This window comes from Arvicanthis niloticus, unplaced genomic scaffold, assembly GCF_011762505.2.
Source record: "Arvicanthis niloticus isolate mArvNil1 unplaced genomic scaffold, mArvNil1.pat.X pat_scaffold_430_arrow_ctg1, whole genome shotgun sequence".
Taxonomy (NCBI): Eukaryota; Metazoa; Chordata; class Mammalia; order Rodentia; family Muridae; genus Arvicanthis; species Arvicanthis niloticus.
This window is the reverse complement of record NW_023046070.1, coordinates 30,465-46,275: the sequence shown is the minus strand read 5'-3', so window position 1 is coordinate 46,275 and position 15,811 is coordinate 30,465.

The following is a 15,811-nucleotide window of genomic DNA, read 5'->3' as shown; positions in this document are numbered from 1 at the left end:
CAATTTGACAGCATACCTGAAATCTTTAGAACAAGAAGAAGCAAATACACCAAAGAGGAGTCGACAGCAGAAAATAATCAAACTCAGGGCTGAAATCAACTAAGTAGAAACAGAAAGAACTATACAAAATATCAACAAAACCAGGAGCTGGTTCTTTGAGAAAATCAACATGATAGATAAATCCTTAGCCAGACTAACCAAAGGGCACAGAGACAGTATCCAAATTAATAAAATCAGAACTTAAAAGGGAGACATAACATCCGAAACTGAGGAAATTTTTAAAAATCATCAGATCCTACTATAAAGGCCTATACTCAACAAAATTGGAAAATCTGGATGAAATGGACAATTTTCTAGACAGATACCAGGTACCAAAATTGAATCAGGAGCAGATAAACCATCTAAAAAGTCCCATAATCCCTAAAGAAATAGAGGCAGTCATTAAAAGTCTCCACACCAAAAAGAGTCCGGGACCAGATGGTTTTGGTGCAGAATTCTATCAGACCTTTAAGGAAGACCTAATAGTAATTCTCTTCAAACTATTCCACAAAATAGAAACAGAACGAACATATAATACCCAATTCATTCTATGAAGCTACAATCGAGCTCATACCTAAACCTCACAAAGACCCAACAAAGAAAGAGAACTTCAGGCCAATCTCTCTTATGAATATTGATGCAAAAAATACTCAATAAAATTCTTGCAAACCGAATCCAAGAACACATCAAAACAATCATCCATCATGATCCCAGAAATGCAGGGATTGTTCAATGTTCAGAAATCCATCAATGTAATCCACTATATAGACAAACTCAAAGAAAAAAAACACATAATTATCTCATTAGATGCTGAGAAAGCATTTGACAAAATTCAACATCCCTTCATGTTAAAAGTCTTGGAAAGATCAGGAATTCAAGGCCCATACCTAAACATAGTAAAAGCAATATACAGCAAGCCAGTAGCCAACATCAAACTAAAAGGAGAGAAACTTGAAGCAATCCTACTAAGATCAGGGAGTAGACAAGGCTGCCCACTCTCATCCTACCTATTCAATATATTACTGGAAGTCCAAGCCAGAGCAATTAGACAACAAAAAGAAATCGAAAAGATACAAATAGGAAAGAAAGAAGTCAAAATTTCACTATTTGCAGATGATATGATAGTATACTTAAATTTCCCTAAAACTTCCACCAGAGAACTCCAAAACCTGAAAAACAACTTCAGCAAACTGACTGGATATAAAATCAACTCAAACAAATCAGTAGCCTTCCTCTACTCAAAGGATAAACAGGCTGAAAAGAAATTAAGGAAATGACACCATTCACAATAGTCACAAATAATATAAAATATTTTGGAGTGAATTTAACCAAGCAAGTGAAAGATCTGTATGATAAGAAATTCAAGTCTCTGAAGAAAGAAATCAAAGAAGATCTCAGAAGATGAAAAGATCCCCCATGCTTGTGGATTGGCAGGATTAATTTAGTAAAAATGGCTATCTTGCCAAAAGCAATCTACAGATTCAATGCAATCCCCATCAAAATTCCAAATCAATTCTTCATAGAGATAGAAAGAGCAATTTGCAAATTCATTTGGAATAACAAAAAAATCAGGATAGTGAGAATTATTCTAAACAATAAAAAAACTTCTGGGGGAATCACCATCCCTGACCTCAAACTGTACTACAGAGCAATAGTGATAAAAAAAAAAAAAATGCATGGTATTGGTACAGAGACAGGCAAGAAGATCAATGGAATAGAATTGAAGATCCAGAAATGAACAGACACACCTATGGTCACTTGATCTTTGACAAAGGAGCTAAAACCATCCAGTGGAAAAAGGACAGCATTTTCAACAAATGGTACTGGTTTAACTGGAGGTCAGCATGGAGAAGAATGCAAACCAATCCATTCATATCCCCTTGTACAAAGCTCAAGTCCAAGTGAATAAAGGATCTTTACATAAAATCAGATACACTGAACCTAATACAAGAGAAGGTGGGGAAGACCCTTGAGTATCTAGGCACAGGGGGAAAGTTCCTGAAGAAAACACCAATGGCTTATGTTCTAAGATCAAGAATTGACAAATGGGACCTAGTAAAATTGCAAAGCTTCTGTAAGGCAAAGGACACTGTCAATAGGACAAAATGGCAACTAACAAATTGGGAAAAGATCATTACCAATCCTACATCCAATAGAGGGCTAAGATCGAATATATACAAAGAAATCAAGAAATTAGACTCCAGACAACCAAATAACCCTACTAGAAAATGGGGAGCAGAACTAAACAAGGAATTCTCATCTGAGGAAACTAAAATAGTCAAGAAGCGCCTTAAGAAATGCTCAACATCCTTAGTCATCAGGGAAATGCAAATCAAAACAACCCTGAGATACCACCTCAAACCAGTCAGAATGGCTAAGATAAAAAACTCAGGTGATAGCAGATGCTGTCGAGGATGCGGAGAAAGAACACTCCTCCATTTTTGGTGGGATTGCAAGCTGGTACAACCACTCTGGAAATCAGTCTGTTGGTTCCTCAGAAAATTGGACAGATTACCTGAGGACTCAGCTATACCACTCCTGGGCAGATACCCAGAAGATGCTCCTACATATAACAAGGACTTATGCTCTACTATGTTTATAGCAGCCTTATGTATAATAACCAGAAGCTAGAAAGAACCCAGATGTCCTTTAAGAGAGGAATGGATACAAAAAAATGTGGTACATTTACACAATGGAGTATTACTCAGCTATTAAAAATAATGAATTCGAGAAATCCTTAGGTAAGTGGATGGAACTAGAAAATATCATCCTGAGTGAGGTAACCCAATCACAAAAGAACACACATGGTATCCACTCACTGATAATTGGCTATTAGCCCAAAAATTTGAAATAGCCAAGTTACAACTCACAGACCCATGAAGTTCATGAAGAAGGAAGACCAAGTGTGGGTGCCTCTCTCCTACTTAGAAGGAGTAACAAAATACTCAAGGGAGCAAATATGGAGAAAAAGTGTGGGACAGAAACTGAAGGAGGAGCCATCTGGAGACCATTCCACCTGGGTATCCATCCCATGTGCAGTCACCAAAGGTAGATGCTGATATGGATATCAGGAAGTGCATGCTGACAAGAGCCTGATATAACTGTCTCCTTAAAGGTTTGGCAGAATCTGACATACCCAGAGGCAGATGCTCACAGCTAACCATTGATCTGATCAAGGGTTCCCAATGGAGGAGTTAGAGAGAAGACTAAAGGAGCTCAAAGGGTATGTGGCCCCATGAGGAGAGCAACAATACCAACCAACCAAAGCTCCCCAGGGTCTAAATCACCAGCCTGGTAGCACATAGGGAGGGACCCATGACTCCAGCTATATATGTAGGGGAGGATGGCCTTGTCGGGCATAGGTGGGTGAGGAGATCCTTGGTCCCATGAAGGCTGGACACTGAGTGGGGGAGAATTTGAGGTGGGGAGGTGGGAGTGAGGGGGTAGCTGGGGACACATCCTCATAGAAGCAGGAGGAGGGTGTATGAAATAGGGGTTTCCTGGGTGGGGGGAATGGGGTAAGGGGATAAAATCTGAGATGTAAATATAATATCCAATAAAAAAAGGAAAAAGTGAAAAAAGAAAAAAATAAATATGGCAAGAGAGGTGGCTCAGCAGTTAAGAGGACTGACAACTGTTCCAGAGGTCCTGAGTTCAATTCCCAACAGCCAGATGGTAACTCACAAACATCTATAATGGGATCCAATGCCCTTTTCTGGTGTGTCTGAAGACAGCTAAAATAAATAAATAAATAAATAAATAAATAAATAAATAAATAAATAAATAAATACGTAGAACAAGAAAGTAATATTAAAAGTTTCAAGGAAGAAAAAAAGTAACATATGAAGGCAGACTTAATAGAATGACACATTTGAATGGAGGCTCTAAAGGCTAGAAGGGGCTGGGGGAATTTTCTACAAACTCTAAGAGACCATAGATGCCACCCAGACTACTATAACCAGTCGAACTTTTCTATCACAATAGATAAAGATATTTACAACAAAATTGAAACAGTATCTATCTTAAAATCCTGTTCTACAGAAGGAGAATAATGGAACACTTCAACCTGAAGAGCTTAACCACATCTAAGAAAACACAAGGAATAAATAATATCAGACCAGCAAATAAAAGAGGGAGGTACCCATAGTATGACAACTAAATATCAGAAACCAACAAACATTATTCATTGATAACTCTCAACATCAGTGGTCTCAATTCACCATTAAAAAGAGTAACAAGCTGGAAAGAAAAACAAGATCTATACATCTGCTACAGTCAAGAAATAATTTAACGTCAAGAAGAGACATCATCTCAGGAGAAAAGGATGAAAAAAAGATGTTCTAAGCAACAGACCTAAGAAACAAGCCAGTAGAGCCATTTTAATATATGACAAAATAGACTTCAAGCCCAAAGTTATCAGGAGAGAAAAGAAAGGATATTACATACTGATCAAACAAAAAAAAAAAATCCACCGAGGATATCACAATTCTCAACTTCCGTGCATCAAACACAAGGGTACCCACATTCATAAAAACAACAAGACTACACCTAAACCACATACTGACCCTCACACAAAGTAATAGTGAATGACTTTAATACCCAACACTCACCAATACATAAGTCCTTTACACAGAAACTAAACAGAGAAATGCTGGGTCTAAATGATGTCATAACCCCAAAGGATCTAGCAGATACTTACAGAATATTTCATCCAAACACAAAAGAATGTATCTTCTTTTCAGCAGCTTGTATCCTACTGCTGACCACATACTTGGACACAAAGTAAGTCTGAACAGATACAAAAGAATTAAAGCAATACCCTGCATCCTATCTGACCACCATGACTTAAGGCTGGATAAAGAAAGCTTACAAGCTCATGGAAACCAAACAACTCACTACTGAGTGAAAAATGAGTCAAGCCAGAAATAAATACATCAATTCAAAACTCTTTAGAATGAAATAAATAGAAAACACAACAGATCCAAAATTATGGGACACAATGAAGGTAGTTTCAAAAGGCAGGTTGATAGCACTAAGTACTTGCATTTAAAAAAAACAGGAGATATTTCATATTAGTAACTTAACTGCATACTTGTGTGAAAACAATAAAAGAGAAATGACAACAGCAAGAACAGTAAAATGAATCAATAAATCAGAGTTGGCTTTTAAGAAAACCAATAAGGTTGGTTAATGCTTAACAAAATTAACTAAAAGGTGTTGGGAGATGACCCAAATTAACAAAATCAGAAACAGAAAGGGGGACATAACAACAGATCCCAAAGAAATCCAAGGAATCATAAGAACATTCTTTTAAATTGCTATGCTCTATCAAACTGGAAACTCTAAAAGAAATGGATAATTGCCTTGACATGTATACCAAACAAAGTTAAATTAAGAACAGAAAAGAAATTTGAACAGAATTATTACCTCTGGTGAAATAAAAGCACTCATTAAAAGCTTCCCATCTACAAAAAGTCCAAGGCCAGATGGCTTTAGCACAAAATTCTACCAGACTCTCAAAGAAGCCAGGAAGGAGAACATTTGAAATGTAAATGAATAAAATAACCAATAAAAAATTTAAAATAATCATAATGTAAATATCTGATATGTAGTATGGTCTTGGCAACCCCTGTGTAAAGGTTGTTTGGCCCCAGAGCATTCCTGACTCAGAAATTAAGAACCACTGACCTAAATGAAGAAAAACTCAAAGCATTTTGATTAAAATCAAGAACAAGACACAGTTATCCACTCTCTCTATACCTATCCAATAAAGTACTTGAAGTCTTATGTAGAGAAACTGCATTGTGTATTGTATGGATGCATCACCTATGGCTCAGGCAGGAAATAGAAGGTGGGACATCCGGGAGGCAGAAAGAATTCTGGGAGAGAGCCAAGGAAGAGATTTGCCCAAGAAGATGGAAGGAGATGGATGGGTGGTACCTGAGAATGGGTAACTAGCCACATGGCAGAATCTAGATTAAAATAAATGGGATATTTTAAGTTAGATCCATGGCTCCTGCAACATATACTGTATGAAAAGAATATATTTTCAATTTTTAAAAAAGTCCAACAAATGTTTGTTATTCCCTAAAACACTGCTTAAACATTTTTGTGTCTAAAACTTTTAAAAACACTATTCTATTAGTTCTTTGAGATTGCATACAATGTATTTTGATTATTCTACTACTCCTTCTTCCTCAACTCCTCCCCATAAAATCTGTGGTTTCAGGCATGAGATCTTGCCACATGAGCCCCTTGAGTAAAGCAACATCTGCATTTATCTAATTCAAGAAACTCTGGGGATGCTTAAATATTTAATTCAACCAGCATAACTGCTTATCAAGTCTTGCATATACCTTAGCACTGCTTGCCTCTACTTCCTGACCCCTGTACATTCACAATGCCACAGAAGGGGTATGCTTCACAAAGGAGAAAGATAAAGGGCTGGTGATGTAGCTCAGTGGTAGAGTTTGCCCAGAATGCACCACAAGAAAACCAAAATGGAGAATGGTAAGTATTATCAAGAACAAGGGTCACTTTCTCTTGGAATAGCTGGCTAACCCCAGGCAGGCACAGATTGATCATACATATGATCATACATATAGGCCAAACCAGAGGACATGTGAAATTAAAAAGGAAATGTCATAGACTGGATTTCAAGAACATGTATAAGCCAGAACTATCCAAACATATCCAATTTGTACTATGTGGTCTCTCCCAGTGGGGTTTTCATGATGTTACTGAAAATAATGGCAATAATAACACACTTACAGAAAAATATGTCCAGCATATTTCTGCATTTGGCATTTTTTATGAATCCCACAACAGTGAAGTTATTACTTGTATTCATCTTATTTCATATTCCTTACATTTAGCCCTGGTTAATGAAAGTTTTCTGCCTGATGTAACAAAATGCCCTCTTCTGTCATAACCTGAAGGGACTATCTCTGTCAGTTCTCTTCTAGTGACTGCTTTGTTGGTGGCTTTCAATTGCTTTTGCAACTTGTAAATGTAATATCTGAGAACATGATATATGAGACAAGCTTTTCAGTTTTCAAAAATTCTATTTCTAAAAATCAATCTATGGGCACCAGTTTCTTTGTCTGTTTTGCAACAGTCCCACACAGTGGAGATAAGGGGGCTCACAAGAAACTAAGAATTGCTTTGAACTGGCATTTGCACATGACAAGGAACTGCTAACATTAGGGTAAAGAAATTGAATTCTTCATTGAGCCATCTTGCTGTTTCACAAGAAAACCAGTACACATGCAACATTCACTTTTGTTCAGTTTTCTGCAGGTAGCCATTGCTACCTGCAGAAAACTGAACAAAAATAAAAGGATAAAATAAATGTATTATGTAAGTAGAGTATGGTGATACACATCTTTAATCCTAGCACTTAGGAGGCAGAGAAAGGTAGATTCCTGTTGAGTTTGATCTACATAGTGAGTTCCAAGATAGCCAGAATTACATTGAAAGACCCTGTCTCAGAAGGCCAAATGAATTAAAATTGAAATGAATGTATGTTGTAATCAGCCCTTAATAATTCTGCATCACTAGGTCTGTCAGATGAGCCTGGGCCAGAAGGCTGAAAACCAGATGCTTCAACGTTTTGTAGTATAGGGACTGTCCAGGTGTTCAGCAGTCTCTATAAATTGGCTAAGTTTTAGAAGCTATGTCTTGTGCTTCCCATAATTTCAGTTAACTCAGTCATTCTGGATTTCTGACAGGGTTGAAGACTTATAGTCTCATAGCCAATCCTGGCTATTTATTTTGAGAGAAAAGATTTGAGAGGATGGTTTTCAGCTGACATTTATTCTAAAGCCAAGAATAAAAGCCAGGTTCAGAACTAAGTCTTTTAATTAGGAGGGATGACAGAGGTTCTGGTTAGTCAACAAAATGATGGACTGGGTATTAGATCTATCTTGTACCTTACAGACACAAATTGGTATAGTTATACTCTAATTGTATTTTAAGAGAACAGTTTTATTTTAACAGGAAGGGTGATATGTAGGAGGACCTAAGGTGGGAGGAGTAAGGAGAGAAAGAAGAGGAGTAAGGACAGGAGGAGGAGTGTTGGGCCTTGGACGAGGTAACTCCATTTAACCTGTTACCTTCAGTCACATAGGACAGGTAGAGGGTGTGATTAACAAGTCTCCACCTCCAGAGATTTAAATATTAATGAATTATCAAAAGGCCAGGGGCGTAGCTAATTAAGTTATTCCCTCCCCTTTCTCCCTTCCCTATAAGACTGGTCTCCCCTGGCTTTTGGGGGGGAAGCGCGTACCAGTTGCGTCCATTCACCATGCCATGAACAATAAAAGCTTTGGAAAACCGGACTCCACGTGTCCATGGTCTCTCCACCTGATTCCCAGCTTTTGGAACCCTGGAACCTTACCGATGCAGCCGCCGGCCCGCCCACCGACAGCTGTGTGAATGTGGGATCCTCCGCTGGCAGCTCGGGAAGCCCTGATGCCGGACCGCCCTGAGACTCTGCCGCCAGACTTCCTCCCCCCGCCCTCGAGATTTCTTCCCCACAGAGGAGATGGAGAGGAGGAGCTGGGGGGGGGGGGGACATGGAGGCAGATGTTTGCATGTCTCCACCAGTCAAAGATAGTTGATATAGCTAGGTTGAGTATTGGGTTACACTTCTGATTGTATGGGCATCTTGTTATTGAGCATTACCAAACTTATAAAGCCTTTGATTAACATTTTAAAAAATTGTATAAAAGCAAAAAGGAGAAGAGGGGATGGGATAGGGGTTTTCTAGGGAGGGGAAATGGGGAAAGGGGATGGCATCTGAAATGTAAATAAAATATCCAATAAAAAATTTTAAAAAACAATTAGAATAAACAAAAAAAAGAAATAAAAGAATAATATGGGAGCATAATGATTGTTTAATATGTTAAGTATTTGTACATATCTATATAAGTGTGTGTGTGTGTGTGCGTGTGCGTGTGCGTGTGCGTGTGCGTGTGCGTGTGCGTGTGCGTGTGTGTGTGTGTGTGTATGTGTATAGTCATTCCAAGTCTTAAGCTTGGACAGTAAGGTCATGAAAACTCTGCTCAGCTGAGAATTTCCAACTCTACCATATTTTGTCACCTTACTACTTCCTGTCCTATAAAATTCAACTTTAATAATACTGTTGTTCTATAATTTAATAAACTAGAGCACCAAGGCAATCATTCAGGCAGAAATTCAGACCAAGGACATGCTTCAAATTCAGCTACTATGCACAAAGAAAAGCTACATTCATTTATTTCTCTTTACTTTCTGAAATTTCAAAAAAGATTTGTTGACACCACTTGTTCCACTTTAGCTCAGGAAAGACTTTTGTCAGGTCATCTGCCTCAAATGGGAAGCTGTGTGAAATCTCAGTGACAAACCTTAGGCTTTATATTGTGGAACCTATCATTGTTCCTGGCTTTGTGGCTTTGCATAGCTCTGGAAAAGGAGTTATGGAAAGTTTTGAGCCAGCATATGGGTGCTGGATATTGAATCCAAGTCATCCTTAAGAACAAGTGTTCTTAATCTCTGAGCCTTCTCAGAGGGATCCCTAGGGATCCTCCTTTAGTGGATGGAGCATGTGTTTCAAAGACAGAAGCCCATCCTCTCCTTTTGCTTCCTGGCCATAAGATGGGTGGTTTCACACTATTACACCTTTCTGCCATGAAAGCCCAAAGCAATGGAGCTAACCATAAAAGCCCAAAGCAATGGAGCTAACCAGCCATAGACTAAAACCTCCAAACCTCCAAGTTCAAATTAAACCATTTTCTTTACAAGGTGATTGTCTCTTCAGAAGTTACAGTCATGAAAAAGACCCTTAATCCATTTGAAAAAGTCATGGGAACTCCAGACTATCTCTGAAAGAGAAGCACAGACTGATCTAGTCAAAACATTTCAAAACGTTTTACATCACTCATAGATATCTAGGTCCATGTACTAATTCTTGTTTAAACTGGCTAGGGCTGCAGCTCAATGAAAAGATGCATGACCAGCACGTGTGGCATCCTAAAGTCAATCCCCAGTACTGAGAAAAATATCTGGTCAGATACAACCTAATATGAAATTAAGGGACTGGGATGAGTTTATTAATTCAGAAATCAGGGAAGCTAGAGAGTATATAAGTGGCACCTCTAAACCAGGGGACTCATTAAAGGGTAAAAAAAAAAAATATATAAAAATTTGAATCTATCAATTTTATGTCAAAAGACAGTTTTTTTAAAAATTGCATATTTTATTTATTTGAATTTCAAATGTTATCACCTTTCCTCTTTTCCCCTCTGCAAACCCCCTATCCCATCCCCCCTCACCCTGCTTTTATGAGGGTGCTCCACCACCCACTCACCTGCTCCCATCTCACTGTCCCAGCATTCCTCTACATTGGGGCATCAAGCCTTCACAGGACCAAGGGCCTCCCCTCCCACTGATGACAGATAAGGCCGCTTCAGCTCCTTCACTCCTTCTCCTAACTCCTCCACTGGGGTTATTGTGTTCAGTTTGTGGCTGGCTGTGAGCATCTGCATCTGTATTGGTCAGGATCTGGCAGGTCCTGTCAGGAGACAGCTATATTAGACTCCTATCAACAAGTACTTCTTGGCATCAGCAATAGTGTCTGGGTTTGGTGTCTGCATGTGGGATGGATGCCCAGGTAGAGCAGTCTCTAGACAGCCTTTCCTTCCGCCTCTGCTCCACTCTTTGTCCTTGTCTTTCTTTTAGACAGGAGAAATTCTAGGTTAAAATTTTGGAGATCAGTGGGTGGGGGCATCCCTCAACCTCTGGATATGGTCTCAACAGGTTCTCCCTCCCCTTTGTGGGGTATTTCAGCTAATATCATCACCATGAGCTCTTGCTTTCCTGGCATCTGGGACTTTCTGGTTGCTACCCCCAGTTCCCCATTCCCCATTGCTACACACCTCTTGTTCGATTCCTGACTGTCTGTATATCTCCTCAGTCTCCTCCCATACCTGATTCTTCCCCTCTTTTCCCCTCCCCCTCTTCACTTCCTCCCAAAAACCTCCCACCCTCTACTTCCCTTGATTATTTTGTTCACCTGTCCAAGTAGAACTGAAGCATACACTCTTTGGTCTTCTTTCCTCTTAAGCTTCATTCATGTGGTCCATGAGTAGAATCATGAACACTTCAAGCTCTTTGCCTAATATCCACTTATCAGTGAGTACATTCCACGTATGTTATTTGTGACTGATGTTAACCTCATTTAGGATGATATGTTCTAGATCCATCCATTTGCCTGAGAATTTCATGAAATTGTTTTTAATAGCTGAGTAGTACTCCATTGTGTAAATGTACCACAATTTCTGTATCCATTCCTCAGTTAAGGGAAATCTGGGTTATTTCCAGCTTCTGGCTACTATAAATATGGCTACCATGAACACAGTAAAGCATGTGTCCTCATTACATGTTGGGGCATCTTCTGGGTATATGCCCAGGAGTGGTATAGCAGGGTCCTCAGGTAATGTTCTGTCCAATTTTCTGAGGAACTTCCAGACTGATTTCCAGAGTGGTGTACCAGCTTGCAATCCCACCAACAATGGAGGAGTGTTCCTCTTTCTCCACATTCTTGTCAGCATCTGCTGTCACCTGAGTTTTTGATCGTAGCCATTCTGACTGGTGTGAGGTGGTATCTCAGAGTCATTTTGATTTGCATTTTTCTGATGACTAAGGATACTGAACATTTCTTTAGGTGCTTCTCGCCATTCGATATTCCTCAGTTGAAAATTCTGTTTAACACTGTTCCCCATTTTTAAATAGAGTTATTTGATTCTCTGGAGTCTAATTTCTTGAGTTTTTTGTATATAGTGAATATTAGCCCTCTATTGGATGTAGGATTGGTGAAGATCTTTTCTCAATATGTTGGTTGTCATTTTGTCCTATTGACAGTGTTCTTTGCCTTACAGAAGATTTGCAATTTTATGAGGTCCCATTTATAGATTCTTGATCTTAGAGAATAAGCCATTGCTGTTCTGTTTAAGGAATTTTCCCCTGTGCCCATGTGTTCAAGGCTTTTTCCCACTTTCTCTTTTATTAGTTTCAGTGTAGCTGGTTTTATGTGGAGGTCCTTAATCCACTTGGACTTGAGCTTCATACAGGGAGATAAGAATGGATGGATTTGTGTTCTTTTACATGCTGACCTCCAGTTAAACCAGCACCATTTGTTGAAAATGCTGGGTTTTTTCCACTGGATGGTTTTAGCCCCTTTGTCAAATATCAAGTTTTTATCACTATTGCTCTGTAATACAGCTTGAGGTCAGGGATGGTGAGTCCTCCAGAAGTTCTTTTATTGTTGAGCATAGTTTTCACTATCCTGGGGTTTTTGTTGTTGTTGTTGTTATTGTAATTCCAAATAAATTTGCAAATTGCTCTTTCTAACTCTATGAAGAATTGAGTTGGAATTTTTATGGGGATTGGATTGAATCTGTAGATTGCTTTCAGCAAGATGGCCATTTTTACTATATTAATCCTGCCAATCCATGAGCATGGGAGATCCTTTTATCTTCTGAGATCTTCTTTGATTTTTTTCTTCAGAGACTTGAAGTTCTTGTTATACAGATAGTTCACTTGCTTGGCTAGAGTCACGCCAAGGTATTTTATATTATTTGTGACTATTGTGAAGGGTGTCATTTCCCTACTTTCTTTCTCAGCCTGCTTATCACTTGAGGATAGGGAGGCTACTATACAATACAATTGTTGTTTAATTGCTCTAGCTAGAATTTCAAGTACTATATTGTATAGATAGGGAGAGAGTAGGCAGTCATGTCTAGTCCCTGATTTTAGTGGGATTGCTTCAAGTTTCTCTCCATTTAGTTTGATGTTGGCTACTGGTTCACTATATATTGCTTTTTCTATGTTTAGGTATGGGCCTTGAATTCCTGATCTTCTCAAGACTTTTAATATTTTGTCAACTGCTTTTTCAGTATCTAATGAGATGATCATGTGGGGTTTTTTTCTTTGAGTTTGTTTATGTATTAGATTATGTTGATGGTTTTCTGTATATTGAGCCATGCCTGCATCCCTGGGATGAAGCCTACTTGATCATGGTGGATGATCATTTTGATGTGTCTTGGATTCTGCTTGCAAGAATTTTATTGAGTATTTTTGCATCGATGTTCATTAAGGAAATTGGTCTGAAGTTCTCTTTCTTTGTTGGGTCTTTGTGTGGTTTTGGTATCAGCATAACTGTGGCTTCATAGAATGACTTAGGTAGTGTTCATTCTGTTTTTATTTTATGAAATAGTTTGAAAAGTATTGGTATTAGGTCTTTTTTGAAGATCGATAGAATTCTGCACTAAACCTATCTGGTCCTGGGCTTTTTTTGCTTGGGAGACTTTTAATGACTGCTTCTATTTCTTTAGGTGTTATGGGACTGTTTAGATGATTTATCTGATCCTGATTTAACTTTTGTACCTAGTATCTGTCTAGAAAATTGTCCATTTCATCCAGATTTTCCAGTTTTGTTGAGTATAGTCTTTTGTAGTAGGATCTGATCATTTTTTTTGAATTTCTTCAGTTTCTGTTGTTATATCTCCCTTTTCATTTCTGAGTTTATTGATTTGGATATTACCTCTGTACCTTCTGGTTAGTCTGGCTAAGGGTTTATCTAGCTTGTTGATTTTTCTTAAAGAACCATCTCCTGGTTTTGCTGATTCTTTGTATAGTTCTTTTTGTTTCTACTTGATGGATTTCAGCCCTGAGTTTGATTGTTTTCTGCCTTCTACTCCTTTTGGGTATATTTGCTTCTTTTTGTTCTAGAGCTTTCAGATGTACTGTCAAGCTGCTAGTGTATGCTCTCTCTTCAGGTTTTGGTTTGGTTTTGGTTTTTTTGTAGGCACTCGGAGCTTTGAGTTTTCCTCTTTGCACTGCTTTCATTGTGTCCCATAAGTTTTAGAATGCTGTGCCTTCAGTTTCATCAAATTATAAAAAGTCTGTCATTTCTTTCTTTCTTTCTTCTTTGACCAAGTCATCAATCGGTAGAGCACTGTTCAGCTTTCATGTATTTAAGACCAGCCTTAGTCTGTGGTGATCTGATAGGATGCATACAATAATTTCAATCTTCTTGTATCTGCTGAGGCCTGGGTTTTGACCAATTATATGGTCAATTTTGGAGGAGGTACTATGAGATGCTGAGAAGTTATATTCTTTTGTGTTAAAATGAAATGTTCTATAAATATTTGTTAAATCCATTTGATTCATAACTTCTGTTAGTTTCACTGCATCTCTGTTTAGTTTCTGTTTCCATGATCTGTCCATTTCTGAGACTGGGGTGGTGAAGTCTCCCACTACTATTGTGTGAAGTGCAACATGTGTTTTGAGCTTTAGTAAAGTTTGTTTTATGAATGCGGGTGCCCTTGCATTTGGAGCATAGATGTTTAGAATTGAGAGTTCATCTTGGTAGATTTTTCCTTTGATGAGTATGAAGTGCTCTTCTGTATCTTTTTTGATAACTTTTGATTGAAAGTCAATTTCATTCTATATTAAAATAACTACTCTAGCTTGTTTCTTGAGACCATTTGCCTGGAAAATTATTTTCAGCCTTTTACTCTGAGGTAGTGTCTGTCTTTTTCACTGAGATGCGTTTCTTGTACGCAGCAAAATGCTGGGCCCTGTTTACATATCCAGTCAGTTAGTCTATGTCTTTTTATTGGGGAATCGAGTCAATTGATGTTAAGAAATATTAAGGAAAAATGATTGTTGCTTCCTGTCATTTTTGTTGTTAGAGGTGGAATTATGTTTGTGTGGCTATCTTCTGGGTTTGTTGAAAGAAGATTACTTTCTTGCTTTTTTTAATATGTAGTTTTCTTTTTTGTGTGTGTTGGAGTTTTCCATCTATTATCCTTTGTAGGGCTGGATTTGTGGAAAGATATTGTATAAATTTGGTTTTGTCATGGAATATCTTGGTTTCTCCATCTATGGTAATTGAGAGTTTTGCTGGTTATTGTAACCTGGTTGGCATTTGTGATCTCTTAGGGTCTGTATGACATCTGTCCAGGATCTTCTTGCTTTTATAGTCTCTGGTGAGAAGTCTGGTGTAATTCTGATAGGTCTGACTTTATATGTTACTTGACCTTTTTCCCTTACTGCATTTAATATTTTGTCTTTGTTTTGTGCTTTGGGTGTTTTGACTATTCTGTGATAGGAGGAATTTCTTTTCTGGTCCAATCAGTTTCGGAGTTCTATAGACTTCTTGTTTGTTCGTGGGCATCTCTTTCTTTAGATTAGGGAACTTTTCTCCTATAATTTTGTTGAAGATATTTACTGGCCCTTTAAGTTGGGAATCTTCGCTCTCCTCTATACCTATTATCCTTAAGTTTGGTCTTCTCATTGTGTCCTGAATTTCCTGGATGTTTTGTGTTAGGAGCTTTTTGCTTCTTGCATTTTCTTTGACTGCTGTGTCAATGTTTTCAATGATATCTTCTGTACCTGAGATTCTCTCTTCTATCTCTTGAATTCTGTTGAATTCTGTTGGTGATGCTTGAATCTGACTCCTGATCTCCTTCCTAGGTTTTCTATCTCCAGGGTAGTCTCCCTTTGTGATTTCTTTATTGTTTCTATTTTCATTTTTAGATCCTGGATGATTTTGTTCAATTTCTTTACCTGTTTGTTTATAGGGGGTTTTGTTTGTTTGGTTGGTTGGTTGGTTGGTTTGGTTTGGCTTGGTTTTGGTGCATTTTTTTGTTTTGTTTTATTTTGTTTTGTTTTTCAAGACAGGGTTTCTCTGTATAGCCTTGGTTGTCCTGGAACTCACTCTGTAGAC